The sequence below is a fragment of the Lemur catta genome, chromosome 13, assembly GCF_020740605.2.
Source record: "Lemur catta isolate mLemCat1 chromosome 13, mLemCat1.pri, whole genome shotgun sequence".
Classification (NCBI taxonomy): Eukaryota; Metazoa; Chordata; class Mammalia; order Primates; family Lemuridae; genus Lemur; species Lemur catta.
In genome coordinates this window covers 7959941-7977663 of record NC_059140.1, presented here as the reverse complement: position 1 = coordinate 7977663, position 17723 = coordinate 7959941, and the positions used below count along the sequence as shown (strand labels likewise).

Here is a 17723-nt window from a genome sequence, read left to right as displayed (position 1 = left end):
CTGATACCTGGTCTGCAGCTATTGATCTGGCTGACCTGTCTATCTTGATGCCTGTCAATAAGGCTCATCAGAAGCAGTTTGCTTTCAGCTGGGATGGGCAGCAATATGCCTTCACTGTCCTTCCTCAGGGACATATCGACTCTCCAGCCCTATGTCATAGTTTAGTTCACAGGGACTTAAATCACCTTTCTCTCTCACAATATATTACACTAGACCATAATATTGATAATATTATGCTGATTGGACCTAGAGTGCAAGATGTACAAACTATGCTAATCTTGTTGTTAAGATATCTATGTGTCAGGAAGTAGACAAGAAATCTGACTAAAATTCAGAGACCTTCTACCTCAATAAAATTTTAGTGGTCCAGTGGTGTGGGGTGTGCTGCGATAGGCCTTCTAGGGTAAGGGATAGGTGGTTGTATCTAAACCCTCCTACAATTGAAAAAGAGACACAACACCTAGTGGGCCTTTTTGGATTTTGGAGGCAATATATTCTTCATTTGGATGTGTAACTCCAGCCCACTTACTGAGTGTCTCCAAATGCTGCTAGTTTTGAGTGAGGCCCAGTAGAGAACACCCAGCTACAGGTCCAGGCTGCCATGCAAGCTGCTCTGCCACTTAGGTCATGTGATCTATCAAATCTAATTGTGTCTGAAGTATCAGTGACACTTAGGAATACTGTTTTCAGCCTTTAGCAGGCCCCTGTAGGTGAAGAACAGCTAAGACCCTCAGGATATTAGAACAAACCCCTGCCATCCCCTGCAGATAACTACCCCTCTTTAGAGAAACAGCTCTTGCCCTGCTACTCAGACTTAGTAGGTACTGAACAGTTAACCATGGGCCACCTACTTGCCACACGACTTCAGATGTCCATTATGTGCAGGCTGTAATATGATCCACCAAGCCATAAAGTTGTACTTGCAGAGCACCACCCCATGATCAAATGAAAGTGGTCTGCACATGATTGAGTCCCAGTGCGCCCGGAAGGCACAAGTAAGTTACATGAAAAAGTGGTCCAAATGCCATGATCCCCAGACCTGCTACAGTGTCTTCTCTCTCCCATCCCCTATGGGCTCACGGGGAGTTCCCTATGATCAGTGAACAGAGGAAGAGGAAGCCTGTGTGTGATAAAGTTGTGGCTCTCAGCTCACCTCAGACTTTACCCTGGGCACTCTGTCCTTGGCGTAGTCCTTGACAGCATTGTTTAATGGAGTCACACCACAAGGTTATTGTGATGCTTCCCTTTATAGACAGAACTGTCCCTGCTGTCAGGGCCCCTTTTCTCTTCACCTGTAGCCTAGGGACAGGGGGAGACCTTAGGTCCATTCCAAATCCCTCCGATGACAGCAACTGGTGTTCTAGGTAGAAGAAAATATTTTGACAAAATATGCCCTTCCTGCCTCCTTAATCAAATTGTTTAGATGACAAACTCAGAAGAGGGTGGGTCTTTGCAATCTGCTTCACAGCAGGGTGACTACAGTTAATACTAAGGTAAGGTCCATATGGAGATTGCTGAGAGTAGATTTTAAACATTCACACCACACAAAAAAATAAGTGTATGAGGTGACTGACACATTAAATAGCTTGACTTTATCATCTCATATTGTATACATGTATCAAAACATCACATTATACCCCATAAATATATAAGTATTAATGTAGTATTATTGGTCAATTAAAGTACAGATGTGAATGGGTGTGGCTTTGCTCCAGTAAATGTTTGTTTAGGGACAATGAAATTTGAATTTCATATCGTTTTCACATAATTAAATGTTATTTTAATTTTTTCCAACCATTTAAAAATGTAAAATCCATGCCTAGCTCACAGGGCCAAACAAAAGTAGGCAGAGGGCCAAATCTGACACTCAGGCCAGTTTGCAGATCCATAACCCAGATTATGACATAAGACATAGATTTTTCCAAATGGTAGGGGAGTTGGAGTGTGGCTTTAACGACAGCTTTGACTTTCAGCCCACATGCTGTGAGTCAGTGAGTGCCAAAGAAGGAGAGATGACCCAGACAGAGGTCAGTACAGCCCACCTGAGAGCTCAGGCTGGTTTCTAGGGCTGGCGATTCTTTTTTCTAGGCCCAAAACTCCACCTTCTTCCTGTCAGTGACATCAACGGGAAATGGAACAGGTCTAGAGATGGAACTTCAGGGGCAGCCAGATGAAGGGTGTGTCCTTGAGCAGAACAGAAACACTACCCCAAAGGGAGGGGCATGAGCCAAGATGAGGCCCAGAAGCTGACCTTGAGGGATGGTGCCGATGCAGTGACAATAAGTACTTGAGATGTGGGGCCTCCACTGGCCTTTGAATGAGCCCATCAATGACCAGTGAGTGGGGCCATCCTCCTGACTCTGGGCAGGTCAGCCCTCCAGGCCCCTTCTCTGGGCTCTGCCACTGCAGAAATCCCTGCATGCCCTGGTGAAGTGGATGGTGTGGCAAAGCCCTGACCCCTTCAGCTACTCTCAGGAGGCTGTGTGGCTCTGGCAGGCACCAGAGTGTGCTGTCATTGGAGAAGCTGGATCCTGAGAAGACACAGCAGCACTGGCAGAAGCACAGCCTGGAGAACCAGGTGCAGACCCCACACTGGGGCATCCTCAAGGGCAATGAGGGCTGGGTCACATCCAAGTGGTCAAGGGCTCAGCACTGTGGCCTGTGAATCCAGCCAGGATTCAGATGCAAAAAGAAAAATAAAGAGAGTGAGATCTTTGATCCATATTTCATGCCAGAAACAAAAATTAACTCAATAGAGATCATAGACCCAAACGTGAAACCTTTAGCTGTAAAACTTGTACTGATGGGAAACTGAGGTTTACCTTGGTCGGGAGCCTGGATGGGAAGTAGCAGAAGTTTTCTATGATTCTGGCCTCAGCTGTTTGATGGGACTAAATCATGTCTGGAAAATCATGTGTGTGAGAGACAAATCTATAGACTGCCGGGGGTGGGTATGGAGCATCTGCCTCTGACAGTCACACACCCCAAAGGAGGTGACACAGTCTAGGGGGTGATGGGGATACAGCCAGCATCTGATTTTGAATATGACCGGTGAGAAGGAAAGTGAGAAACAGGTGCCACAGGCAGATGTAAGCAGAGAATGACCACGTGAGGTGGGTGCCCCTGAGGAGTCCCCTCTGAGCTGGGTCCTGCGGGTGCAAAGTGGGCAGGGAAGAACATTCCAGATAGAAGAGCCCAGAGTCCTGGCTGTGAAAGGGCAAGTGTGGAGGCAGATTTCCAGCTCCTGCTATAGAAAAATAACTCTGGGCCTGTCTGGGAGCCTGGGCTTCAGTTCCAGAGGCAGGGGCTCTGCATGCCATTTATTCTCTAAGATCTGGTGACTTCCTTCTGCTTCCTATTATTGTGAGGGCAGCTGCCAGGCCCAGGAGGCCCACCTTGATGAGCTCTTGGACCAAATGAGGCATTGAAGCCTCATTTGGAAACTTCAGGAAACACTGAATGTTCGCTTGGGAAGGGCCAAGGATTTTATGAAGAACATGAAACCCAGGTAGGCCAAGCAGACCCCAGAAGACAGAAGGGGATGACCTAGAATTCATATTCAATGTCACAGGCAGTCTGCTCATAAGCCCAGGGCTGTGCCCAGCAGGGTTAAGATAAAATTTTGCCTTTGACTTTGGAGAATGTGATGATTCTTTGCACCTGGACTCTCAGCCAACACAGAAATTTCCCCAGGGGAATTTTGAAAAGTTATGGAGGGAGGTGTCAAGATGTTCATGAAAGGGCTGTATGTGCAAAGCGGCTCCAAAATATCAAAGGAGACAAGAAACCAAAGAATGAGGCTAATAACTCCAGTTTGTTGGCAAAGGGTGTTATATTAGGGGAACTTGTGGACAGAAGCTTTGTCTTGACAGACCAAAGACAGGTAGATTTTCACACCACAACCTCCTGGACCCAGGGTTTATATCATCGAAGGAATGTGTAGGTGTCTAAGAGTATCACAGCCTTTGATGTACACAGCGACATCAGGATTGTTTTGGAGGAAATGTGAAACTTACAGTGAATGGGTGTTTCTGCGTAAAGAATAATACATCAACTAGACATTTTTTAGGTATGCTTAGTCTCAAGGTTAGAAGTCACATGATGGTTTATCATTAAAAACAAAGTCACTCTTGTCCCCTCACAAGGCAATGCAGTTTAAAGATCAAGAGCATGGGCCTCCCTTTTAAAAATCTGAACATACATGTTCTTTGTTAAAGAAAAAAAAGAGCTAACATATACAAACAAATAGAAACATTTTTTTTGTTCCTGCAGAACTATTTTTATACACACACACACACACACACACACACATTGTTTAAATACATGTTGGATCATATTATGCAACTTGTTCTGTAACTGCAGATATATTTCAATTTTAAATGACCATGAAGAATTTATTGATATGGATAAGTCATAATGATTTAACTATCCTCAATGGATGACCTTTTTTTCTTTGTTTACAATTTATAAATATTACAAACAGTTCTCTGTAAACTTCCTTGTTTACAGAGCCTTTGTACAACTAATTCTATAAGGACTAATCCCAGAAATCGAATTGCACTGCCAAATCACTGCAGTACTTAGATTCTTAGAACAAGGATTCATGCTCAGAATGCTAATAAATGCTCTGCATACCAGCTTCCTAGACCAAGTGGTCATTTCAGTAGGGCTAGTTTTTGAAAGTAAGAAAATGTAAGTAGAAAACCCTTTTACCATTCTGTTGTCCAGGGTTTTGTTAACAAGGTGAAATATTAAAAGGAAGATTGGATTAGTTTCAGATAAAAAAAAAAGAAAGAAAGAAAAAAATGTAGGCAATTGAGGGAAGGGGTGAAAAACACAATAAAAACTAGAAAATATCCCAGAGTTATTTGTAATATCTGTTATCTCTGTCCGATCTCAAAATGCTCTGCTGGCTTAGTCCTTGTGCATCAGAAGCAGTGTTTTCCCTGCCCAGATAATTTTTGGCTTCTTATTCTGAGAATATCTGTCAGTTTGTGGTTTCTTTCCTCTTTCTTTGCTTCCTTCCTTCCTTCTTTCCTTCCTTTCTTATTTATTTCCTTCCTTTTCTCCTTTCTTTATAACCCTAATTATGTGGATATGTATATGAAGAAATAGATATATTTGGTAAGGTGTTTTGTTCCAATTAATTGACAAACTTATTACAGAAAATTAGAAAAAGAGAAAAAAAATCAATGGAGAAACTAAATTAACTCACAATCCTACCACTGAAAACCTACCTCCCTTAACCCCATAGTTCTGGGCCTTCATGTGTAAGATCGAATCAAATGTGGACATTTGTATTTGGGTTTTGGATGGCATTTCCATCCTCCCCCCAATTTTGACAATGTCATAGCTGGGAGGACTAACCAATGAGATCATCTGGTTAGTCCACCTTTCATGTTTGAAGATAGGCAGGAGACTAGAGATAAAATACAAGGCCTTTGACCCTCCTTCCTGCACCTCAGCACCATCTCTGATCTTTACCTCTCACTTTTCACCTTGGAAATGTCTTTGACTTAAACCTAATCTTTCTCCTTTCTCTACTGCAAACCATCATCTGTCTTCATAGTCTATAGAACAAAAATCAGGATGGAACACAAAAAGAGCTAGGATTTATTGTAAGGATTTAATCATCTCAATAACTCTGAGAAGAAAACTATAATTAATCCATTTTACAGACAAAGAAACTGAAGCTTGGAGAGAGTAACTTGTCCATGTTCTGTGAGATGGGAAGGAGTGAGATCTGGGATATGAACCTAGATGCTGTAATTCGGGAGTCTTGAACCAGCTCTCACGGCTACTGGCCTTGGGACTAACCAGAGAAATAAAAGTTCTGGATCCAGCTCATTAGATTTCTGTGTTGAAGCATAACATCCACGTACACCAAGGGATAGAAATAATAAGCATACTGCTCAATGAATTACCTGAAGCAAACACAAACAGTAACTAGTACAAGACAGAACATTAGTAACTCTTCAAAGACTCCCTCTTGTTCTCACCCCAAGTCACTGCGCTCACTCCTGCAATGACAACAAATATTCTAACTTCTGAATTTGTTTTAAAAATCCATTTAGGCCGGGTGCAGTGGCCCATGCCTGTAATCCTAGCCCACCCGGAGGCCGAGGCGGGTGGATCGCTCAAGGTGAGGAGTTCGAGACCAGCCTGAGCGAGACCTCGTCTCTACTAAAAAAATAGAAATAAAAAAATTATCTGGACAACTAAAAATATATAAAGAAAATACTAGCCGGGCATGGTGGCACATGCCTGTAGTCCCAGCTACTCGGGAGGCTGAGGCAGTAGGATCGCTTAAGCCCAGGAGTTGGAGGTTGCTGTGAGCTAGGCTGACGCCACGGCACTCACTCTAGCCCAGGCAACAAAGTGAGACTCTGTCTCAAAAAAAAAAAAAAAAATCTATTTAAATGAAATTGTACAGAACATACTCTTTTATGTCAGGGTAATTTATTATGCTTGAAAGTTTTATGTATATTTTTGAATGTAGCTATAGTTGATTTTTATTTCTATTTAGTATTCATTAAATATGTTTATATATACACAATATCACATTTTGTTGTTTTTTTCCTGTATAGTTATATCTACCTATATCTACCTGCTTATATATATATCACATTTTATTTATACTTTCTTTTGTTTATACTTTCTATTATTGCTGTAAAAGTTTCCAGTTTTGCAGCTTGGAAAGGTAACAAATAATGCTGCTCTAAACATTCCTTTACACGGTCAACAGATGCAGGCATTTCTCTTTAGTATATACCTAAGAGTGGAATTGTTGGATCAAAGTGTGTGTATGTTCATCTTTGGAAGGTACTACCAAAGGGTTTTTGAAAGTGTTTTTTATTATATCTCTCAGCTAAATTTATTAAAATACATGTCTTTCAAATAAATATTTTGAACAGCCCAAATTAATCAAAGCAGTGAGATCACAAAGTGTTGCTTATCTGCGCACCATTAGCTTGTACAGAATATCCAGAAGCCACCAAAGGTCAACGAGGCTGTCTAAAGACGTGACGGAGGCTCCAAGGACTCCACAGGGTCAGTCATCTGAACAGGCTCAGAAGCCGGCTCGATCCTTAGAACCTCTGCAAAGCCATCACCAAACCAGCAAGCGACATGTGCTATGTCTACAGTAAAGTAGAAAAGGCGGTCCTGGCAGAGCTTCCGGTGGTAGCAGACCGAGGATCGCCTGACAGCGCAGCCTCAATGCCACGCTTTGCTTGCTCTGCTGATTGAAAATATTTAAATGACGCCTGACCAACATCTGTTTCTCCTCCTGAACTGAGCTGTCCGAGGTCCATCTCAGCGTGAGGAGTAAACCGTACTTCCAATGTGGCCACAGGGGCCTTTCTCACCCAGGCAGGAACCACACTGCAGGGGGCTCTGTCCTGGCAGGACAGTGAGGCTCCGCGGGCCGCGTCTCTGCACTGCCTGCTTGGGGGACCGCTGCTCCTTCCACTCTCCTTAGCCTCTCATCTCTACCTTCCTCTGAAGAGCTCTTTTCCAGGCTAATCTGCTCTTCTGCCACACTTGGACTTCGATCACTTCTTGATTCCAAACCGAAATCCATTCCTATCTCCCTGTGCTTGGGCGAGGTTTGCTGGGTTTTTGCTGTGTCGCTGTGTTTCACGTAGTTGTCTTCTGAAGTTCTAGCTTGAGGACGTTTAGGTTTCTCTTTGGTGCTATGGTGTGGTTGTGGCTCCTTGAATCCTGAGAGCTGTGGCTGATCACAACTATCAGTTCTGCCATCAGACCGGGACAGAGTTTTTGGTTTATGTTGGTTATTCTGCAAATTAACATCCTCTAAAGTTTCCATCAAATTTTGTGGTGAGTCCGAACCAGCTATGTAGGGCTTTTTGTCTAGTACAGGTGTGCCGTGTATCATGTCAACTCCAGAAAGGTGTGTCGCTCCACCTTCTACCTTTTCCAGCTTGGCCAGGGTCAGTCCTATTGCACTGGGACTATGAGGGCTCCTTGTAGAAAAAACTCCAGTCTTTGCACCATTCAGCCTAGAAGGCTGCACTTTTGCCTTACAGCTCAAATGACCATTTTTGTGAAAAACAAACAAAATCCTGTCTCCAGAGCCAGCTTCACACAGCCACATGGGGTCGCTATGGGCCAAGGTCCCTGCTCCTTCAAGCCGTGCATGGCTCCTGGTCTCTGAAGGATCTACCTGACCCATCAAGACCTGAAAGTGTTTTTAACAGTTTGCGCACAAAGCAGCATATAAGAGTTTCAGTTGCTCTCCATCACCATGAACACTTGATTATTATTATTTTTTAATTGTAGCCATTGCATAATAGTATCATATTGTTTTCATTTGTATTTTCTTGATGATTAAGAAAGCGGAGCACATTTTCATACTTGTTGGCAATTTGGTTATTTTTTGTGAAATGCCCAGTCAAATCTCTTGTCCACTTTTTCCAACATGTTGTCCTTTTTCGTATTAATTTATGGCAGTTAATTACATATCCTAGATGGGAAGGTTTTGTCACATACACCTATGACATACACATATACCCACCCTGCTCTTGCCTTTTTACTTTCTTGAAGGTGTCTTTTGGTGAAAAGAAGTTCTGAATTTTATTGAAGTCAAATTTATCAGTTTTTCCTTTTATGGTTAGTGCGCTCTGTGTTTTATCTAAGAAATCATTGCCTGTCCCAAGGTCATGACAATATTCTCCTGTTATCTACTAGAAATATATCTTATAAAATGTTTACATTTAGATTTAAAATTCACCTGGAATGGATTTCCATTTATAGTCTGAGGGAGTAACCAAGATTCATCACTCTCCCACATGGATAACAAGTTGACCTTGGGCCATTTACTGAGAAGATTTTCTCCCCCACTGGCCCACGGTGCCTCTTCTGCAATATACAAAATGTCTGAATGTGGGGGTTTGATTTGGACTCTCGAATCTTTCTATTTCTCCTGTGCCTATTCTTGCACTACTCAACCGTATGTCCTTGATTACTGAAGCTTTAATCTAAATCTTAATATCCAAGAGTGTAAGAACTTTATTCTTCTTCCCAATTTTCTTGACTGTTCTTGGCTCCTATTTCTATGTAAACTTTGAAACTAGCTAATTAGTTTCTACAAACTATCTGCTAGGATACTTTACTGAGGGTGTATGAAGCTGTAACTAAATTTGGAGGGAAGTGACATCTCAGTAATACATGGCAAACAAACAAACAAAAAAAACTAAACAAACAAAACACCAAGGAAACCAATCCAAACAAAAACTAAAAACCATAATAAAAAAGCAATAAACTGGGAATAAATATTTGCAACTCATATCACAAAGGGGCTCACATCCCCAATATATAAAGAACTGCTAGAAATGGATAAGAAAAGGAACAGTTACAAAGCAGAAAATTTGACAAAACAGGATAACCCACAGTTCCCAGAAAAAGAACAATCAATAGCTTCAAATATATAAGACTGCTCAGGTTCAGTTATGATATGACAAAATTGTCAAATTCAAAGCTTGACAACACACTCTGTATCTGTGGAGAAATACAAAAATTATTTCATTTTCTGCAGGCCCACCAGGTCTAGCACCCTGTGGCACCACCTGAATACCTTGGTGGTGCCCATGGGGCCCAGAGCATGTGGAGCACAAAGGGTAGGCAGAGGCTGGAGGGGAAGGATTATGTGGGACTGTCCTCAACAGTAGAGCTGTGGGTGCACTGTGCAGGCATACTCGACCTTTGACAGGAGGCCTGGCTTCCCCTTGCTCCATGTCCACATTATGGGCATGTGAGACTGTGCCCAGCCTGTGTTGACACATCTGGTGTGGCTGGGGCCTGGCATCATGTCCTCACCGAGCACACACTTATTCAATTCCTCATTGTACAACTGGTGAATTGAGACCAAAAAAGGGCAGGGAGTGACCCAAACCATGGGATGTGGGCAGAGCCGAGAGTATTAGGAAGAACTCTGGCTTCCTAAATGTTGGCTTCACCTTTTCCCAGAGGTGTGCTTTCAAATGAGAGCTCCTAAATCCTTGGTGACCACGGCCTACTGTTTCTCCACATGAGGCCATTTTCCTTTGCACACATCTACATGAGCACAGACACACACATATGCTCAGTGACTTCTCAGGTGGAGACCTTGAAAGTAGGGTCACAGAAGCAGCAGACACCAGGAAAATTACAAGAGGGGAAGAAAGAGGTTGGAGGCAGCACTGCCATGGGGCAGGAGCATCCACTCTCCTAGCTACATGCCCGGTGGCTCGGAGCACTGGCAGGAGGATCCTACAGGCCTCAGGTTCTGCCTGAGCTGGTGCCACACCCAGCACAGCTTTGAGACGGCAAGACTGGAGTCCAGCCATCACCTCCATGGGCACTGTGGAGCTAGGATGAGCCCAGTTGCCCTGGTGTAGACAAGGAAAGTGAGAGATAAAGCCTCAGGTTCCCCCCATATAAATTGAAGTGTGAGAAGTGGGTGTACTCAAGAGTTCCACGTAGTCCCAAGTGTCTGCTGGCCTTTGTTCTCCATTATGACCCACTGTGCTCTGAAGGCTCTGGAAAGATGCTTTCCACTCTCTGCAGATACTTCAGAGCAGAGAGAGGATTGCAGGCTTGGACGGTTGAGTACTCGGGAAACAGAAGAATATTTCGGATCACTGGCCCCTGGGTCTGGGGCTCAGGGTCAAATCCAGGTCATGTTGGCTGCTTGAGGTTCTCATTTGGAAGTGGGGGGTAACAGCTACCCTTGCCTCATGAGGGAACTGCACACCCCAGGAAGTAGAGGCAAGGAGGGGAAAAAGGAGGCTTCTGAGGTTCCTCATACTATTCTCGGAACTGAAAGATGCTGTTCTTTTGCATCACCGGGACCCTGTAGAGCCACCATCTTGAGAAGCCCACAATACAGTTGCTTGTTTTGTTCTGTGATACTCCTGCCCATGTCTGCAGTGCTAGTTTTGGCCACCAGAGGTGACAGCAACCTGTGTCCCTAGCACTCACTGGGCTTGTCTGGAGCAGCTGGAGCCAGGGGAGAGTCATGCTCAGATCATTCTGGCTGTCCCCTTTCTCAGAGACAACTCACAGCTCCTGTTATTATCAATGATCTCCATGTTATGAGGTGGTCAGAAGCAGGAAGGGGGCTCTGATATCGCCCCATTTATTCACTCAGCAACCCTGCCCTGAGTACTCACATTGTGGCAGGTGCCCTGGTGGGTCCAGCATATGATGCTGAAAATGACCAAGTGGTCCCTGTCCCCCAGGAGCCCACACTCTGAGAACAACTGACAAAAACACTAAAGCAAGTACATGTGAAAGAAAAAAAGCAAATGCTATAATGAAAACGAAGTAGGATGTTGGGAGGCAGGGCTGGGGAGTCACGGAATTGTGGGGACCTAAATGCCTCACTGAGGTACATTCAAGCTGTGAACAGAATGACAACAGAAAGCCAGCCCTGCACAAGTCTGGGAACAGTGTTTAAGGGAGAAGCCCTTGTGCAGAGACTCACAGGTGGAAGTGAGTTTGGCAGAGGAAGTTAGAAAGGGGCCTGTGTGGCTGAAGGGGGCTGGGGAGAGAAAGAAGCAGAGGGAGGGAGGATTCTGGGGCCTGGGAGATGACCTGATCCTTCCAGACAACACTGCCCCAAAACTCAGTACCATGAACTACAAATACTTGATATCTCAATTATTTGTGTATCTGCCTCAAGGTCTCTCAAGAGGCTGGGGTCGTGGTCTCAATTGAGCTGGACTGTGTGAGGATCAGCTTCCAAGTTCACTTATGTGGGTATTGGCAGGATTCAGAGTGGACTGAAAGCCTGGGTTCCTCCTTGTCTGTTGGCCTGGGCACTTCCTGGGTTCTCTGCCATGTGCTCCTCTACTTATAACAGCTCAAGGAATACAATGCAGGTGGTGGGGGACAGAAGGGGAGAGAGAGAGAAAGAGACTGATTAAGGAAAAGAACATAGGACAGAGCAAGTAAGAGAAAAATGACAGCTTTTCTTGTAGCAAAATCTTGGAAGTTGCAATAGACTGAATCTCCCCCCCCCAAATTCATACGTTGAAATTCTAACCCCCAATATAATGGTATTAAATGAGAGGTAACAAGGTCCTAAGGTTGGAGCCCTCATGATTAAGATTGCTGGCTTTATTGTAGGAACCCCAGAGAGCTTTGTCCCCTTCTCTCTGCCAGATGAGGACACAACCTGAAGTCTGCATCTGCAATTGAAAAGAGAGTCCTCACCAGAACCTGACCATGCTGGCACCTTGATCTCAAACTTCCAGCCTCCAGAACTATGAGGAATAAAACTCTATTATTTATAAGCTACCAGTTTATTGTTCTTGGCTATGGCAGCCTTCACTAAGACAGAAATGAGAGCCCATGACCTCAGTTGTATTCTGTTGGTCAGAAGCGAGTCACTAACCACTCGGTGCTGTGAGCCTTCGTGGAGGCTGCACACCACACAGGCTGAGATGAGACTCAGGGATCTGCCTCTACATAGAATGGGAAGGCATTGAACGATTTGATGTCAGGGGATGTGCTATCTGAATTTCATTTAATTTCAACCTGTTATTGAGGCAGTATGAAAAATGAGGCCCAGAGTGGAAGTAAATTTTTCAAGATCGCACTGCTGGACCCCAGGCCTGCTTGAGATATATGCCATGCTACCTCCCACCCCTTTTTGTAATTTTTCTATTTCTTAAGTCTCTACATGTGACACCATACCATGAGTTTCAGAAGTTTTATCTCCTACATACCTAATGAGTTCCTAGGAAGTAGATGCTAGCATGATCCCCACTGTGAATGTTGGGAGGCTGGGGAGGCCCTGAAACACACCATTATTTATCTAGGGCAACACAGATGATAAAAGAAAGAAGGTTCTGACTCAGCTCTGTCTCAGTAAACCTGGGTTCCTGGCTGCATTTAGGTCTTCCCAGGAGGTACAGGGGGGCTGTGTTTGCATAATTATATAGAGGCAATGACTTAGCATGGGGAGGAAGGTGAACAGTGAGCATCCCAGGGGGCCTTTGGGAAAGTCTTATGGAATGAAGGGGCCCAGGTGATGGAATTCCAAACCAGTGACCTCACTTCCTTGGTGACAGACTCCAAAAGAACATAGAACTCTGGCAACCAGATAATTCTACAGCCAGCTCCATACTCATCTCATTTGGTGGGAGACACTCAAGAGAGCAAGATGTTTTCCTGTTCAATTGCCATTTTATGAGTCTCTCACCTCAGGAAGGACAGAAGTGAGAGCCTTTTTTGACTATGCAGACTTTGGCTCAGCCCTCACCCCTGATGCCTCTGGCAACTTGGCAGAAACTGTTCAGAGGTAACACAGGACAGCCCAGGTCAGGCCCAGCCAGGCCGGGCCTCACCTGTGATCCCATCTGGGCATCCCCACACCACTTCTCTTCACCATGTGTTAGGGGAGGAAGGAATGAGAGAGCTTTTACTGGACAGCAGACTGTCAAGTGTGTGAAGCCTGGTGGGCCTGTCAGGTTCATACTCCAAGTCATGGCTGAGCAGGATGGGAAGGTGAGTGATAGGGACTAAGTTTGTCTACTCAGATATGAATCCCAAGACTTCAAGCTGTCATCTGCTTCCTCCCTGGCTGGAGGTCTATGCAGATCTCCTATGTGCCTGATCTGGGGAGCAACATTTCTAATGGGGGTGTCCCCTGTGGAAACAGACAGGCAGGTCATTGATGCCTCTTGACCTGGCTGCTGGGTAGTCTCTTTGCACAGCACCACACATATCAATGAGGAGCTACCGACAGGCCCAACTTCTCCTTCTCCTTGGATGAAGGGCAGGTGAACCACACCACAAACCATGGCCAGTGCTGGTCTGGGGTGAGAGCAGACACAGAGAGGTCTCCACAGACAGGAACCCAAGAAGACTAGGGTAGGTCTAGCACCCAGATCTAAATATGGGGACGCCCTGGGCTCTGTCCAAAGGCTTTCCCACCTGAGTGTCCCACAGTCCCCTCCCAAAAATATCTGGCCTCCATTAGTCCCCAGTGGCAACTTGGTTAGGTGAAAAGTCTTGTTGACATGCTTGTAGGAATATCACAGAAAACACTTTTGTGTTGTTTTCACTTTATGCTAGGCCATAAATACCTTTGCATGTCACTACTCTTTTATGTTTTAACTACCTATCCCAAGTACCTCCGGTGGCAGGCACCTCCACTGCCCTGCCAGACCTTCTCCAAGACTTAAAAATCAACACTCCTACTGAGGAAGTTTTTACATAAAAAGGGAGGGGTAAACAAAAAAGGGAGTTCAGTTCCTCTATGTATTTTTTTGCAATGTGTCATCTCACAGAACTCATCCCTGTAGCCCCAACAGGGCAGGAGCTCTGCCCTCCCATGTCTTCATAGTTCGTAAGAGAGGCCATTTCCCACAGCAGTTCAGCCTTTCAATGCTGGTGGAGCCTGGCATGATAAAGTTCTATTTCCTTGTCAGCCATTCTGCAGGGAGCAAACTGTGTGTGTCCTAATAGGCTTCAACAGTGTGTCAGGGCTGCCATGACACCGCACCACAGGCTGAAGGGCTTTAACAACACAGTTTTTAATTCTCACAATTCTAGAGTGTAGAAATCTGACATCAAGCTGTTGGCTAAGGTGGTTTCTCTGAGGGCTATCTTCATAGCTTGTAGATGGCTTTTTTCTATCTTGTGTTCACTGGGTTTTCTCCTGTGCTTCTTGCTGCCTTTTCTTGTGTCCTTACTGTTTCTTCTTATAAAGACCCCAAGCATAATTGATTGGAGCCCAACCCAATGAACTCACTTAACCTTAATTGTCTCTTTAAGGACCAACTGTCCAAATGCAGTCACATTCTTAGTCACTGGGGGTTAGAACATAAAAATGTAAATTTTGGGGAGGGGACACAATTCATCCCATAGCATAGACTAATCCCAGGAAAAGATTACTGGGTTAAAGGCTATGCAAATTTATAAATTGAACAGCTATAGCCAGAATTCTTTCCAAAAGTGCTGTGGCAGGTACACTGACACCAGGAGTTACTGAGTGTAGCTGCTTCTCTGCATCCAGATTCCCCTGGGTGTTAAGATTATTTTAAATTTTTGCCAATTTTGTATCTTTGTGGCAAATGAAATCACATTCATTTCATTCTAATTTCCCAAAAGATACTCGTGAGTCACCTCTCTGTTATTTAACACTTATGTGGGTTTCCTCTGTCCTCAGTCATCTGCTCAGATCCTTGGCCCTGTGATGGGTTTTCTCCAACCCTGGAGTCCCCCAATATTTTCCCGTTGCCCAGTCTGGAATTTCTGTAGTTCCTTCTTAAGACAATGTAAAAAAAGAAAAGAAAAAAGAAAAGCAATTGTGTTGCTATTGTGTCAAAAGGGTTCTCCTAGGGTGTCTTGCTCTATGCACTGTCCCTAAAATTGAGAGGAAATGAAGCTTTCCCAGGCCCTTCTCCTCCATGTCAGAGCAGACACAGCATCAGGGAGCTTAGAGGGAATTTCTAAGAGCCCTCACTGTGAAAGGTTCTCAGTTTTGACCTGTGTGTTGGTGAGCAGCCATTTGGCATCCCAAAGCCTGTATTTTCTTATCTCTATTATTAGGATATTATTGAGGACTCAGGGATAATGCTCTTCACACAGCCTATGAAGACAGGTGGATGTTGCTGCTCTACAGCTGACAAAATACCTTAAAGATGCCTTGAATGTATTATTTAATTATACTTTATTCCTGACATCAAATTTTACCTTGGAAGTTTAGAAACTTTTTCACCAGAAACACTCATGTTCTCCACATGCACAAGTCCCTGAAGGGTTCAGGCTTCTTTTTTTGTGTTTCACACCCCAATTCTCTAGTGGTTCATGGTGCTGTCACTGACCATATGTCCTTCCTTGTCCTGCCTAGAATAAAAATGATTCTACCCTGAACCTAGAGGAGATGTGCATGATGAAGACCTTCTAGCCAGGCACAAGGGAGCAGCTAGTGGAGTCCTGGTTCCAGCCTTCCAGAGTTGAACCATCTCTCTCACCACATTCCTAGGCTCCTACTGGGACTTCACCATCACCTCACATTTCCTGGACCAGCTTCAGCAGGTCAGCGTCTGCCCTCTCTAAGGCTCACTGGTGACTGCCACCTACTAGCTGTCTTAGAGATGTCACTGCAGCTCTCTATGACTCAGTTTGCTCCTTTGAAAAGTGAGGAGGTAAGAAGATGAACCTTATGAAGTTCTTGTAGAGAGAGACTACATGGCATAAGACATGGCTGGCACGTCCCTAGTGCCTTGCTCTGTAGAAAGACTGCTGGGCCTGCCATGATTATTCATTATTATTTTTTTTCTCTTTCCTCACTGAAGCTCTTTGCCTCATGCCTAGATGGCCCATGTTTCTCTATATTTAAAAAACCACATCAAAAGCAAAACCTATATATTATTTGTGAAGGAGGTTTGAGAATCCTTCCGTCTGGTCTTTGTCCTTGACACAGAACAGTGCTACCTGGGTACTGGAAGTGGGGCCTCTGGTACACTCAGATATTTGAGGAGGTTCTGGTTTGGGTTCATTCATTCAACACATATGAATTAAACACTTAAGTTGTACAGTCACATTTTCAGATGTGTGGCATAATTTAATGAACAAAGCAAATGACCATCCTTGGTTCTCAATTCTATCTGGGAAGTCAGACACTCATAGCAGACATCATAAGAAAATCATGCCCACAGAATGTCAAATGTAATGACTTCATGACCTCTTCTGGTATGAATACATCCTTCAAGATTCTGATGAAGGTGACAGACCAGAGGACCAACTATAACATTTTAATAGATGCAGAAGGATTTGACAAAATTTGACATTCTTTCGTGATTAAAAAAACTCTCAAAAAATTAGGTATAGAATAAATGCATCTTAACCCAATAAAGAACATGTCTGACAAATACACAAAATCATACTAAGTGGGGAAACGTTGTAAGCATTTTTTTTCTATGAGCTATTACAAGACATGGATGCCCACTTTTACCAGTCTTATTAAACACAGTACCAGAATATCCAAGCCAGAGAAATTAAAAAACAAAATTATAGGACAATAACAATGTTCCACATACCAGTCTATGTTTCTGTCCTAAGCTTAGCTGAACAGTACAAAAAATACAGTTTTCTTGATGTTTTTGTGATTCCATTTGTCAGTTATAAGGATAAAAACTCAGATATTTACTAGCACGTTCAGGAACCAGTACAGAGCACAGAAGAGGCTGATGTACTTTAGGGCTTGAGGCCCCTGAAGTTCCTAATGCTGATGGTGACGGCATGGAAAAACACTAAAGAGGTAAGTGGTGCTAATGCTCCCACTTCTGGTCACTCTGTGATTACAAAAAACAAGGTTGCATCCCGAATCACTGAGAAATGTTTCAATCCAAAAGCTGCCATGGTATCTAAGACTCTTCCAGAGAGAATCTCCAAGGAGGTGACTAAGAATAAAAATTGTTGACTGTCACTATACCCGCTGAAATAAATATTTAATAATTTGTGAGTGAGGAAATTCCCCAAGATTACAATATTAATCTGGAAAAAAAGGATCCTTCCAAACTTTAAATGTACGGAGGTCATTTTACTATTGTCCAAGACTGAACATACACACTCAAAGAGAGAAGATTTTGTATAGAAACATAAGTAGTGCTATAAGTATTTTATAGAAAATTAAATTCAAAACACTTTATTTACCATTAACTCTCCTTAAAAATTTATTTCTAAGATATATTTTCCCTTAAAAAATG

At 43.7% G+C, this 17723-nt stretch overlaps 1 pseudogene; it reads right to left on the bottom strand.

The window, feature by feature from the left end:
* Window positions 1-7014: 7014 nt before the first annotated feature.
* On the bottom strand, window positions 7015-8039 carry LOC123649028 (annotated as a pseudogene).
* Between the last annotated feature and the right edge of the window lie 9684 nt (window positions 8040-17723).